Below are 12,964 nucleotides of genomic sequence, written 5' to 3'. Positions count from 1 at the left end.
GCAACCAAGAAGTCAATACAGGTTATCAACTCGGGGGCAAAGCCATGCCCAAGCCTCCCTGCCCACTGCTGGGACCTTCCCACAAACAAACACTCATGAACCTAAGCTATGCTTGCCTGTGTCCTTCCCAGCTCTGATTAGACTGACTAACTTTTCAGCTCTCCTCCACTCTTCCTGTTCCACCTGTTCAGCTCCTCCCACCATATGTGACTTAGGCTTCTCTTGTGGTCTAAGCAGGTCACATGGGCCTATTAATAAATGGGAAGTATTTTCCCATTTCCATTACCATTACCTTTACACCCAATCAACAGTTTCTCTTCTAATCCTAGGTACATTGATTGTGTGTATATGTGTGCAAAACTTTTTAAAATTCATGTAATTAAAATAATTTATCTTTTAGGATTTCTTCTCTTTCTTGTTTGATTAAAAATTTTTCTCTAAAGTCAAAACTGTGAAAGATACTTGGTCTTATTATCTTTTATTTTATTCTAGGGTGTAACATTTTATATTCAGGTAACATATCAATTTTGAATAATGGAACATGTTTTCCAATCTTCCATCAGTTCTGGTCAAATGGGGGGTACTTCTCTAAGTCATATTCTCAGATTCATTGAAGACTGTGCTATTGAGTTTGATTGGTTCTTGTTTATTTTGTCTGTTTAACTGAACTACTTTTCTCATTTTTAACCAGTATCAAAAAGTTCTTATAATTATTATTTTGTTACATTATAATTTGAGATCTGAAAATTTTATTACTTTTTCATTCTTTCTTATTAAAATAAATTGTCCCCCTTGAAATGCTAGAATTTCTGTTCCTCCAAATGAATTTTTTTTATCATTTTGTCTTATTTTTCATTCCTGGTGTAGTTTAATTGGCATAATTCTAAACCAATAAATTAATTTAGGGAATATTATGATTTATTATTTTATTATAGTACAAATATGAACAATGAATATATTTATAATTATTTGTTATTCTTTATTTTGTTAATTAATTAATTCAAAGAATGAATCATAGATTTATATAAAGAGGAGATTTCTTAGTGTGTGAGTTAGACTTTGTGGCTGCTAAGATACCTTATTACCTTTCATGTGAATTATTGCTATAGCCTCCTAACTGACCTTCTTGTTCCCCAGTCTTTCCTCTCTACTTCATCACCTACACAGTTATTTACGTGATAATCCCCAAACAGAGGTCTGACATGTCAGTCCTTTCTACAAAAACGTCTTTAATAACTCCCTATTACCTCTTACATAAATTGCATCCTCAGCTTGGCATTCAAAACCCTCTTCAGTTTTGTTCTCCACTACCTTTCCAGCTTGAGTTCCTATGTATCTGCTCCACCCACTCTTCATTTCTATCAAACTGGCTTGCTAGTTTTTCCCATAATTAATATTTCATCTCCTTGTCTGTCTTTGCACAAATAGTCTCTCATTTTTTTTGTTGTTTGTTTGTTTTTGCATTGGCAGATAGGAAAGACAGTACATAGAATATTGAGCGAGGAGTCGGAAAAATTTGAGTTCAAATCTGACCTCAGACATTTACTAACTGTGATACCCTGGGCAAGTCACTTGACAAGTGTCTGCCTCTGTTTCCTCAACCATAAAACTGAGATAATAAGAGCACCTACATTCCCCAGGGTTACTGTGAGAATCCAGTGATATAACATTTGTAAAAGGCTTAGCACAGTGTCTAGTACATAATAGAGCCTTATTAAATACTTAGTTTCTTCCTTCCTTTCTATGTTCAATGCTTAGCATAGTGCCTTACACATAAAAGATCCTAAAACAATGACTGTTGAATCAAATTGAAACAGGAATTAACAAAACCATAACCAAAAACAATAACCAGCATCTAATTGGGAGTTTAAGACTTCTCACTGGATTTCCTTTTTTTTTTTTTTTTTTAACATTCTTCCAGATTTCCTTATACTGCTAACTACAGACAACTTTTTAGAAAAATCCTCCTATTTACTCAGCCTTTTTTTTTTTTAAAAAAAGATTCATTTTTAGCCTGATTTATGACTGGAGTTTGACATTACAGTTAATCTCCATGGTAACAATCGAGATTTCACAAACAGCAGCTTTGAGATGTCACTCAATAAATAGATAAAAAAGGGTAGATAAGGTTTTAATTTGCACAGTGATCTTGATGATTAGCAGTGATGTGAAAGGAAATTTAAAAAAATATAGATCTATTATAGACAGATTCAGATAAAAATATTTAATTTGGACTCTAGCATTTGAATTAGAGAAGTGATTATGCAATTGTTGGTTTACAGAAAGATTGTTTTTCCCTCTTTGCCCTAAATGATATGATGGGATAGAAAGAGAACTGGACCAAGAGTCAGGGCACATGAATTCTAGTTCTTGCTGCTAAGAATGAGTTGTGTGATTTGGGGTTCTTTATGTGATCTCTTTAAGCTTCTGTTTCCTCCTTTAAGGAAGCTGAATCCAATCTCTAGGTCTAATTTTATGATTATATGAATTAGTAGGACAGACATCTCTAGCTTACAAATATGAAAACCAAGGAATGGAGTGATTAATGACTTACCTATGTTTACATTTGAGTTATTGGCAGGTCTAGGTCTACAGATCAACTTTTAATGAAGAAGATTTTTCCCCCCACTGGACCATGAGTGCATCCAGAAACTATACTGTTAATAAAGCTTGCCATTCATTTTTTTATAAGGCAAGCTTTTCTCACCTATTTCTCCCCAGTATTCCATTAAACCCTTGGTACCACTCTACATGTCATAGGACTATAGCTATATACTGAGCTTTACGTCAAAGAAATGCTCTTGAGAAATTATCTCATCACATTTTTATAAATAGTATCACATTTTCTAATTAACTGAGACAATAATTTAAGAGGTATTTTACCACTGGAACTTTTTGAAAAGAAATATGATTTAGTCAGACCTGTGAATATAGGATATCAATTTGCCAGCTGTGTGAAGGATTGATTGGAGAAGGTAAAGAGTTTAGGAAGGGGGAGGAAGGAGGTGAAGAGTGTGAGTAGTGATAAGGGAATGGAGAAAGAGAATTAACAAAATTTAGCAATTGATTGGATCTGAGGGTCACAACCCATTACTTTCCTTCATGCACTCTAGGTTCCAAACAAATTGGCATATTTACTGTTTCTTGTGCATGCCATTTGATATCTCATCTCCCTGCCTCTGTGACCCTATGACTGAATCCAGACTTCATGGAAGAAATCCCCTTAATAAAAGGATTTGTTCTGTAAAACTTGAACTTAGTTAAAAGGCTACGCCCAAGGACCTAGAAGTCTATATGTGACCTGGAGGCTTTGGATTCTCCAACCTTGGACTAGAGTTTTGTTCATTTTGGTGAGCCTGGAAGTGTTTAGCTAATTGAACACAAAGTGTTGGATAATAGACTGAGTTCAGCCTAGAAGGTCTTCAGAAGAGTGTTACAAGTCTCTGTGCTTAGATAAAAATAACTGACTTTTTGAAAACAATGACTTAGGTGAAAGCTTAGAAGGCACACTCAAAAATTTAAAGGATAATATCAAGAAGAAGAGAGTATGATGACTGCTCCATAGGCTTCTGCTGTGGTTATGGTGCATCTGTAGTCCTGTGTGTGGATCTACATGTCACATTTTTAGAATAGACATCAACAAACTGAAATGTGCCTAGTAGCGGATTAGTAAGGGTTGAGATGAATTGACACTTAGGAGTAATGCCCTAAGAAACCAACAGTATTATCCTGAGGCACCAAGAGTATCAACCTAAGGCATTCAGGTTAGGCTAGTTTTTTGTTATTAAATATTGAAACTATCCTCAAGATTTAATTGATGCTGAAGATTAAAACTTGGGCCATTGATGTGGCTTCCTTGTTACCTGAGTACAACCTCCCCCCCCAGAACAAAACACAAGGAGTTTCAGTTATTCTCTGATGCTTGACCATCCAGGGCAAACCCCTTGTAATAAAATAAAGAAACCCATGGTCTTTTCATAGGCTAGAATTTTTAGCTCATTGCTAAGAGCAGTAGCCTATAAATCAGTGGAAATATCCTTGACAGTTAAGGAAATGGGGAGTCATTTAAATGCTTTCATGGGAGGCATTTCCTGGTTTTGCCTTAGTGTTACAAAGAACTATCTGATATGAAATGACTTCACTCTCATGGGTCCTGATGAAGAAGGTCAACAAGCAGAATCAAACACTAAAAATCTCAGTAAAATGTCATTAACTGAGACAGCTAATTTGGAATGTGATCATTTGGACATCAACTAGACTGAAGTTCCTTTTTGTAACCTATGTGAAGGAAGGATTTACTAAGCAAATTGGTCTAAAATGAGATTTCTGGGAGGGAATGATCAAGCTATTTAAGAAGATAAAAAGGTTCCATGGACTCTGGATGCAATCATCTACATGTAAATAATTAATATTTGTTATATAAGGCAGGTCTCCTAAGGACTTCTGGGTAAGATGTAGTTTGCAGAGTCCAAGTTACTGGGTGTACTTGAGCCTAACAAAATTGCATCTCTTTTTAAAATTTAATTCATTCTGACTTCTCATGAACTTGGACTGATCTCTTTCCCTCTCAGTTATTATAGGTTTTGCTGCATAAAATATTGGGTACTATGCAATTACTATGGTATAGGATATTATATAAAAAATAAATCTATAAGTATTTATTAAGTGTCTACTGTGTGCCAGGTATTAGGATGGGGGCTGGGGATATAAATAAAAAGAATGAAACAATCCTAATTAAAAGAGGTAGGAAATGCTATGTAAGGTAAGATGAATCAATTGTTTAATACACATTTAGTAGTTCCTACTATGTGGTAATATTTTGCTGTCACTAGAGATACAGAGACAAAGTTTCTTGCCCTTAAGAGACTTATTTTCTTTTACTTCTTTTTCTTTTTTATTAAATTATTTTATTTGTTTTCAGTGTTCTGCAATCACTTCCATATATCTTAGATTTTTCCCCTTCCCTCCCTACTCCCTCCCTGAGATGGTGTACAATCTTATATGGGTTCTACACATACATTCCTATCAAATAAATTTTCACCTTAGGCAGGTTTCATAGAAGAATTAAAATGAATGGGAGAAACCATAAAACAAAACAAAATAAAACATAATATAAAAGAAAATGGTCTGCTTCATTCTGCAATCCAATTCCATAGTTCTTTCTCTGGATGTGGAAGACATTTTACCTCAAGTGTTCACTGGGAATTTCTTAAGTCCTTGCATTGCCATGAAGTACTAAGTCTACCAGAAAAATTCCCCACACACTGTGGTTGTTGCTGTGTACAGAATTCTCCTGGTTCTGCTCCTTTCACTCAGCATCAGTTCATATAAGTCCTTCCAGGGCTCTCTGAAGTCTTCCTGTTCATCATTTCTTATAGCACAAGACTATTCCATTGCATTCATACACCACAATGTGTTCAGTCATTCCCCAGTTGATGGGCATCCCCTTGATTTCCCATTTTTAGCCACTGCAAAGAGAGCATATTTTTGTATATCTGGTATCCTTTCCCATTAAGAGACTTATTTTCCACTGGGGTGATGTAATACATAACCATATATACAAAAGAAGCACTTAACAATTTGGAAGAGGAAAGTAACAACTGGGGGGGGGGGGTGGAGTGGATGTGGTGGAGTGACAGGCCACAACTGTAAACTTCCCCTAAAGCCGCTCTCGCCAAATGACCAGAGACCACAGGGACTATGATGAACAGAATTTGTAGTGGGCAAGCAAGGGAAAGTCATGGTGAATCATTTTTCAGGTCAGAACATTTTAAAAAGACAGAAGAAAGAGGTCTTTGGACAGTGTGGTAGAGGCTCCCCAAGAGCCTAAGGCAGTAGGAATGGCATCTGGTGGTAGCAGTGGAAGTAGCAGCAGCTACAGTGGAACAAGAACCCAGGGGTTTTAAGGGGACTGAACACCTGGTCAGAAAGAGATCCTAGGGAATCATTTTTCTAGCACTGAGTATAAGATCAGGTGCCATTGGGCAGCTCTGTTATCCATTACCCAGCTCTGGGTCAGAGTTGAAAGGTGGCAAGTGCCCTATCTTGATAAGTAGCAAAATACACAAGAGGAAAGAGTAACCAGATCTCTGCCTAGATGACTCTAACCTGGAGGTAACAAAAACCTAAAGCATTTTCTCCAGAAAAAATCCCCAAACAAAAACTCCCAGAAATAATATAGCCAAATTCCACAGCTTCCAGATCAAGGAGAAAATACTGTAAACATCCAGAAAGAAACAATTCAGGCACTGTAGACCTACAGTCAGGATCATGCAAGACTTATCAGTTACCACTGTAAAGGAGTAGAGGGTTTGGAATAAGATATTACAGAAGGCAAAGGAGCTAAAATTACAACTAAGAATAACTTATCCAGTAAAACCAAGAATAATCCTACATAGGGAAAAAATGTATACTTAATGATACAGAAAGCATTCAAGCCTTCTTGATAAGAAGATCAGAGCTGAATAGAAAATTTGATATTAAAACACAAGACTCAAAAGAAACCTATGAAAGATGAACATGAATGAGAAGTTATATTGATTAAATTCCTATACTGAAAGATGAAACACATAACACATGAGAACGCTGTCATCATTAGGGCAGTTAGAAGAAGTCTACTTAGACAAAAGGTTTAGGCATGTCTATTACTTTGGGATGATCTTAAAAAAAGAACTGAGAATGACAAAGAGGGATACAGTGGGAGAAGGGAGATGAGGAATAGGGAAAATTTTCTCATATAAATGAGGGGCACAGAGAAGAATTTTTGTAATGGAATGGAAAACAAATGGTGTGAGGAAGTAGGAAACCTCAACCTCAAACGAACATGTCCAAGGAGGGAAGGGTATATACATACTTTAGTATAGAAATTCATCTTACTCATCAGGAAGTAGGCAACAAAGAGAAAAGAGGAGTTTATTAGAGGGAGGATATATTAATGGAGGCAGTGGTCAGAAGCAAAACAGACTTTTGAGAATGGGACAAAAAATGAAAAGGACAATCTGAAGAGAGTAGGATGAAGGCAAACACAAAATTTGCAATCATATCTGTGAATGTGAATGGGATGTATTCACCATAAAACTGAGTAGATTGCAGATTGGATTAGAAACCAAAATCCAACAATATGCTGTTGACAAGAGATACACTCAAAACAGAAAAACAGTGAAAATGAGTGGCTGAAGCAGAATTCATCATGGTTCAACTGAAGTTTAAAAAAAGCAGGACTAGCAATTGTCATCTCAAACAAAGCAAAAACAAAACTAGACCTAATCAAAAGAGAAAATCGAGGAAACTACATTTTGTTAAAAGGTGCCATGGACAATGAAGTAATAACGGTACTGAACATACATCCACTAAAATGTATATCATGAGTTATAGGAGGAAATAGTAAAACTATGCTAGTTGGAGGGGAAGCTCAATTTACTCCCCTCATAACTAGATACATTTAACCATAAAATAAACAAGAAAGAAATTAAGACAATCAATAGAATTTTAGAAAAGTTAGGTATATTATACCTCAGGAGAATATTGAATGAAAATAGAAAAGAGTATTCCTATTTCTCATCTATGCATCGTAACTTCACAAAAAACTGACCATGTTTTAGGGACATATATATCTCATAAACAAATGCAGAAAAGTTAGAAATAAGAGACATCTTTTTTGGATCATAATGCAATAAAGTTACAGTCTATAAAGGGCCTTTGAAGCATAGACTAAATTTAATTAGAAACTAAATAATTAATCCTAAAAAGTGAGTGGATCAAAGAACAAATTATAGAAACAATCAATAATTTCATTAAAGATAATATTTAGGATTTCTTGTAAAACCTTCTGATTTAAAATATTCTCGGTATAACTTCATAAAAAAAAATTTCCTTGAAGAGAGAAAAGCAGTAATAATTTAGATTCTCTTTGGCTTGAATATCATCGATGCCTTCAGATACTTTTCTCAGGTAACATCAAAGGCAAGCAATGACCCTTCTACCCTTGTACCAATTTCATATGAAGAGAAGATGCTACATGATGCTTTTAAGTATCTGGGAAACATAAAAGACTTTAAGAGGAACCTCAGAAATGGATTTTTGAATATCACAATGCTTTTCTTTTCCTTTCAAATACAATACAGAGTATCAATTCCTTCATACGCTTTTGATCTTTTTTATTTTATCTCTCATTTGTATCTCAAGTTTAGTTCCTTGCACCTTGCAGGGGCTCAATAGCTGCTACGTGAATGGAATCCTATGTCATGGGTTCTGCTGTATGGATCCCGCAGACACACAAGGAAGAGCTGAGTGGAAGATGCAGTGGATGGAGTCAGCAGGTCTTTGTCATCAGCTTACTGCATGACCTTAGAAAAAGTTGCTGTTAACCATGCTGGAACAGTTTCTCCAACTATCAAGTGAAGATAAAGCTACTTGCATTGTCTTTTGTCCAGGGTTGTTGTAAAGCTAAAAAAATCATATACATACATGTGTGTATGCATGTGAAATTATGAATGTTTACTTGCACATACATATGTACATATATGATATATGCATATAAAATATGTACTCGTGTGTATGCATGCACATGTGTGTATGTATACATGAATACAGTTACATAGCTTTCAAAGTGCTTACAGAAGTATATATACACATGTGTAAATGTAGAGGCATATGTACATACATTATGTATTGCACTATGCTAAATTCTGGATGTACAAAAAGAGGCAAGTGTGTGTATATATATGCATATATATGCACCAAACATATGTCTATGCACAGATGTACATGTTAGATATGTATGTGTACATATGAACACATATACACATGGACATATATAATGTGTGTACATATGCATGTATACACACGCATGTTTACATAAGTACTTTTGAAAGTATGACGTATAACATAAACATACAGTACTACTGCATTTACACGGTAGCCTCATGGATTGAGTGGATCACGAGCCGGCCCCAGACACAACAAGACTTGGGATCAAGTCCTGCCTGTGACGTAGTCTGCCCCTATCCCACCTTCTAGAGCAAAGACATCACATTCACTGCCAGAATGCAGCACACAACAACGCTGAGTGAGGCCCAAACTGAATTAAAATGTAACTGGGAAATATTTGACAACATAAATAAAAATAGAACATATATAGAGCATAGATAATGTTAGTATGTTTTTCTAAGTCAATGTACATTAGTAGGGATCTTTATATATAGTTTAATGGCCCCCATTCTATTTGAATTTGGTATCACTATTCCTAAATCTTCTAATCTGCTATCTTTCCTCTTTTGATTACTTACTATTTATCCTGTAAAAAGCTTGTTTATACATATTTGCTTGTTATCCTCCCTGCCCCCCGACCCTGGCCCAGATTATGAGTTCCTTGAGGGTAGGCAAGGTCTTTTGCCTCTTTTTGTATGCCCAGAATTTAGCGTAGTGCAGAGCCCACAGTAGGTGCTTAATAAATGTTTATTAACTGACTACGTGGTCCTAAGCAAGTCACTTAACCTCTCAGGAACTCTGACCTATACACAGGGGTCAGAAATGCCTATACAAGCTTCCTCTAATTCCTCATTATTTCCATATTTTTCTTTTTCTGCCTTTTACTATCTGGCTTCAACCAATCTTCTGAAACAACATCTTTTGGAAGTCGGGTGACTTCCCAATTGCAAATGTAATTTTCTCAGAAGTAAACAGAAAGCTGCCATTTAGAAAATGAAAGGACTAAGAAAGGGAGAGACTTGTGGTCAACAGTGGCCCCAAAACAAACCAGAAATTATGGATCCACAAAGTTAATGAAAGAGCATCAGGGTAAAAGATCTAGAATCCAGGCAGTCAAGGGCACTTGTGTTAAGTAGTGACCTTAACTGTACCTTAAGAGATTTCTGATTTGGGTGTTCCTTTATATGCATTCTTCTAGAACCAAAAAAAGGAATCAAAAAGCATTTATTACAGGAAGTGCCTTAATAACTGGAGGGATCAGTAAAGGTTTCACAACTTGAGCCAAGTCTTAAAAGAAGCTGATGATTCTAAGAGATAGAGGTGAGGAAGGATTGTATTCCAGGTATGGGGGGACAGCAAAACCAAAGAACTGGAGATGGAATAGTGTGTGTGTTTAGCACAGAGCACTGTGCCTCCTGTATATGAATACTGAACTACAAAAGTACCAACTACTTCTTGATTCCCTGCATGGGATCAGTCATAGTCTGGCAGAGCACTCTTACACCCATTCTACTCTTGCCATCGTCTCGACAGTAAGGTGCTTTCTGGTAAATACAGCTAAAGATGTTTAGCATCACTTCCTTACTTTTTGGCTTGTATCTTTTTCTTAGAACACTGACAAGTTCTTCTCCTAACCTCTTGAATAGTGCCTTTCCCCCACAAGCCTTCAAATTTCTCTTCTCCGTGCTGCTAAAAACAGAGAAAAGAATAATTTCAGATTTACTTCTACTGTTCTTTTAACTATTCCAGATAACCTAAGGGCTGGAAAGAAAAGCAAACTGATCTATCCCTTTGTGCATCATATTTGGGAGGTTAGAAATGAATGATCACATGTTAATCAGGAAACTTGCTTCTGTGGCAGACTGGAGCCCATGTTTCCCAGAGTCCTGTGGTGGTTTTGATCTAGCAGCGTATTTGTGCCTCATCCTGACAGCTTGTAGTAATGCTTTAAAAAATGTACCGTACTCCCAGATTTCTCTCCACAGTTTCTCTTGGCAATAGGGAATTCAGGACTGTTCTATTGCCTTTGTCATCATATATGCCTGAAAGTGCAGACTCTTACAGCTGATTTTTTCTGCAATATCAATTCAGAGGATCTTTTCTCTTAATTTCTTTTTCTAAGCATTTAACTTTCCCTCCAAGTGTTCTCCCCCCTTTCATTGAAGAGAAAAAATAAAATAAAATGCGCCTAACAAACATGCAAGTACAGGAAAACAAATTCCCACTTTGGCCAGGTCTAAAAAATGTACATTCTACCTTTAAATTCCATTTCCTTTCGGCAGGAAGTGGGTAGCATAACCCATCTTCAGTCTGGTAGATTCAAGGTTTATTATTGCCTTCATCAGAGTTGTAAAGTCCTTGAAAACCATCTTTCTCTATATTTGTTTTCATTGTCTAAATTGTTCTCCAAGTTCAACTCACTTTATTCTGCATCAGTTCATAAAGATCTTCCCAGTTTTCTCTGAAAAAAATCCACTTTGTCATTTCTTATGACATAATAATATTTCATGGCGTTCATATATCATAAGTGGTTCTGCCATTCTCTAATGTAATAGTATCCCCTTCATTTCCAGTTCTTTGACACTACAAAAAGAGCTGCTATGACTATTTTTGCACATATGAGTCCTTTTCCACAGGAACTTTCTCAAATAGCCACAGACTTTCTCCAGTACTGTCATAAGACCAATCACTTTGTTGCCCAGAATATTAGTAGTCCAAGAAGGCAGTTAGGGTGCCTTGTAATTCCAACGTGTTAAAAGCATGAGAGAGAATGGGTGATTTTAATGGTGTAAATGTATGTATAAGAGTATGGGGACTTGAGGAATAGAGAGGATGACACTGGGAGAGATTAACACTGATGAAACTTAAGGACATAGAGTGGAGTTGTTAAACATATGGCCCATGATTGAGACCCACAACACTCCCCATTGCCTTGAACCAGATTAAAATGTAATTGAGAAATGTTTAACATAAAACTTAGAACAGAATACAATGTTAATAGTGGTTTTCTAAGTTAATATGGATCCCATGGGGATGCTATGTGTGGTTTAGAGGTTCTATTTCTATTTCAGCTTTTTGTTCTTACCAGCCCTAAAATTATCTGGAATGGGTGGTACATTAGAATTGAAACTAAAATTATTCCTTCCTGCGTTTTTCAGCACCATAGAGAAGAGATATTTGACTTGAGGGAAAAGGGCATTCAAAGGGTTAGGAAAGGTGCCCACAGGCACCTTACTGTTGAGACAGTGGCAAGAGTAGGAGGGGTACAATAGAGTCTTGTGCCAGACTGTGACTAATCCCACACAAGGAACCAAGAAGTATTTGGTATTTGTGTCGTTCAGTTGTTTTTGACTCTTGTTGACCTCATTTGGAGTTTTCTTGGCAAAGATACTGAAGTGGTTTGCCATTTCCATCTCCAGTTCATTTTACAGATGAGGACACTGAGGCAAACAGAGGTAAATGGTTTGCCCAGGGTGACAGAGCTGCAAAGGTTTCCAAGTCAGATTTGAACCCATTGACAAGACTTGGTTAATTGAAGAATGAAAATAATATGCAACTTTGAATATATTGAGGAGACATGACATAGAAAGCTGGATTTCGAGTCAGGAATACCTTGGTTCCGGTCCTTCCTCCCTCCCTCCCTCCCTTCCTCCCTCCCTTCCTTCCTTCCTTCCTTCCTTCCTTCCTTCCTTCCTTCCTTCCTTCCTTCCTTCCTTCCTTCCTTCCTTCCTTCCTTCCTTCCCTCCTTCCTTCCTTATTCGTTCAATAAGTATTTATTAAATATTTTGGTATCAGAGACTTTGTCATAGAGGGGAGCAGCAAAAGATAAAATCAGAAAGGTAGGACCATGGTCCAAAAATGCCCTCCCAAAAATTCCCTTCAGGGTTGACAAACTGTCTAAAGTGAAATGGAGACCATATTCTTTTTTTTTTTTAAATCTGAACCCAGTGTGCCCAATCAGCTAAGCTGGGTCACTAATCATAGGAAAAGAACCCCCTCCCCCCTCACTCCACCTCCATCTGGTCTCTGCAAATGTACAATGGTTGCATTTTCAAAGAAGAGTGTTCTAAGCCATTGAAGAATTTTCAGCAAGACTTCCCTGAGGGATAAAAAAAAATCATGAAATAATGATTTTATGACAAAAACCAGTATTTCTGTCACAGCTGTGCCAACTGCTTAGCAGTTGACAATTTTAAAAACAAAATTAAGCAAAAAAACTGAACCCATATCACTCAATCCCTTCCCCAGGGCTGGT

The sequence above is a fragment of the Notamacropus eugenii genome, chromosome 4 (assembly GCF_028372415.1).
Source record: "Notamacropus eugenii isolate mMacEug1 chromosome 4, mMacEug1.pri_v2, whole genome shotgun sequence".
Taxonomy (NCBI): Eukaryota; Metazoa; Chordata; class Mammalia; order Diprotodontia; family Macropodidae; genus Notamacropus; species Notamacropus eugenii.
This window is presented reverse-complemented; position numbering follows the sequence as displayed.